The 2226-nt window shown below is 70.1% G+C and overlaps 1 protein-coding gene across 1 annotated transcript in view; it reads right to left on the bottom strand.

Annotated features, from left to right (window-relative positions):
* MISP (mitotic spindle positioning) overlaps positions 1-1310 on the bottom strand; it is a 7736-nt gene extending 6426 nt beyond the window's left edge. Inside the window, exon 1 of the mRNA XM_014958639.1 lies at positions 1206-1310. The gene's annotated coding sequence lies outside the window, so the exon portion shown is untranslated. The remainder of the gene's footprint in view (positions 1-1205) is intronic.
* Positions 1311-2226: the final 916 nt, after the last annotated feature.

A 2226-nucleotide genomic window follows, 5' to 3' on the forward strand; every position in this document is an offset into this window, starting at 1 on the left:
AGGGGGCCGTGGGGCTGGTGGGGCTGCAGGGCCCTGATAAGCTCAGCCTGAGCCCGTAGGGAATTCCAAGAACTGCGCCGGGCTCAGCGCTGGATGCCGTTCAATGGCCCCCCCGTGCCACCATCACCCCCCCCGGGGCTGGCTCCCACCCCTGCGGGGCTGACCCTGGCCCCCTGCCCAAAGCACGTGCCTGCACACCGGTGTGACGAGACACCCGTGGGCCAGTGCCCCAACACACCCCTGTGCCACACAGCGAGCCACCCGCACTCCTGCCCCCAGCCATGCTCTGCTCCCCCCCCCCCACACCACCGGGGCTCTGAAGGGAGCTGGGGTGTCGGGCTCCCCCCCGACCCCAGGGCAGCCTGTCCCCCTCCCATTTGTCCCCACGGAGGGACACAAACATGGGCTCAGCCGACCCTGGGAAGAGCCTGAGCTGCTCCCGGGGGACAGGCAGTGCTGGGGCAGGGGGGCAGCCCGGGGGGGGCACAGCCAGGCTGCCACCAGAGTCCTTCAGCACCATGAGCCCCCCCCGGGCAGCCCAGAGCAGGGTCCCCAGCCCTGGGGGAGGCGGTGGTGCCGGCCGGGGACCACGCGGAGGTTCCCAATGGACACGTGGGAGCAGCGGTGCCGGGAGCCCGTGCTGCCCTGTTTACCCGCGGGGCCTCTCCCCGCCCCGATAACCCCTGTTTGCGCAGGCGGTGCCGGGCGGGTGCCATGGCAGCCCTGGCTTCCTGGCACTGCCACCCGGCAGCCGGGGGGGCCCGCCCAGCACTGCCCTCCCCGGCCCCCCACTCCCCACCAGCCCTGGGGGGGGGACACCCTGCACCTGGTGGGGAAACCTCGGGCACCCTGTACCCCCGGCCGAGGGCAGGGCTGTGGCACGATGGCCGTGATGCCCTCGGTGCCTGTGGCTGCTGGGCGCCGGCATTGCCAGTGCCCAGAGCTGGCCTCCCTCCTGGCATGGGGTGCCACAGCCGAGTGGGCGATGCTGTGCCAGGACACTCAGCCCGTCGCTGCATCTGGGGCAGGGGGTCCCTGTCCTCGTCCCCTCTGCCCCACCACGACAGCTCTACTCCCCTCTGGAGCCCGATCCTGATGGAAAACCCCTCCTGGCTTCCCTACCACCTGCGACGGCCCGAGCAGGGCCATGGGGTCAGACCCCACCTGCGGGGTCCCACTCTGCCCGGCTGTGGGGTCCCACTTACCCCCTGCCTGGCCTCTTGGTGCCCCGGCTGCTCTGGGGGCTGCCGGCTCTGGCACTGGTTGGCCTGGGGTCGGTGGCTGTGTCACGGCTGCCAAGGTGTCTCTGCACTTCCGGGCAGGAGAGCGGAGCCTGTTTTACCTCAGGGCTGAGACAAAGTCCACGGGCGATGGCCGGGAGCGCACCACGCCTCGGCAGGGTGTGTGCGTGGCTCACCGGGCGGGCACCGCGCTGGCACCGGGAAGAACCAGGCCCCCGCGGCCCCAGGAGCGAGCCCTGGCATCCCGGCCCAGGCAGGAGCAGGACCCCCGTCAGCCCAGGGGTGGGCAGAGACCCACGGCCACCTGGCGACGGGACCCGGGGGGCCTGACCCCAGCGCTGCCCCTCGGGGCAAGCAGGAACCCGGCTGCCACATCCCCTTCACCTGCCTTTGACTGCCAGCATCACACCCGCATCCCTCCCCTCCCGGCATCCTGGTTCCCACCCTCCTCTTCCTCCCCGCTCCTCCGGCACGGCCACGTGTCCATCACCCCGGGGCTGGCACTGGGATGGCATCCCACCCTGCCCTTACCTGTGCCCTGGGCGCAGGGTGGCACAGAGGACCTGCCGCGGCACAGTGCACCTGAACACCTCCCCTGCCCGGTGTCACCGTTGGTCTGGGGACAGGCAGGGGTTGAAATCACCGTGCCCCTGCCCGGGTGGCCACTGGCCACAGGAGGGAGGAAACAAAGGGATTTATTCTGCATTTATTCCTTATCCCCAGCATTCCCACCCCCATTCATCATCCTCATCCCCAGCATCCCCATCCCCATCCCCATCCCAGACCCTTCCCACCCGTCCATGCCCAGTGCCCGTGCTGGGGTGCCAGAGGTCGGGGTGCTGCCCCCCCGTCCCCATGCAGAGGGCGGAGGCGCCAGGCTGGTTGTTCACACAGTTTATTTGCTCGGTTGGGGATTCTTACAAACAACGGGGAGGGCTCGGGGGGGGGAAACTTCAAACGGCTTCGGCACAAGTGGAAAGCACGG

This window comes from Calidris pugnax, unplaced genomic scaffold, assembly GCF_001431845.1.
Source record: "Calidris pugnax isolate Ruff unplaced genomic scaffold, ASM143184v1 scaffold425, whole genome shotgun sequence".
Lineage (NCBI taxonomy): Eukaryota > Metazoa > Chordata > Aves > Charadriiformes > Scolopacidae > Calidris > Calidris pugnax.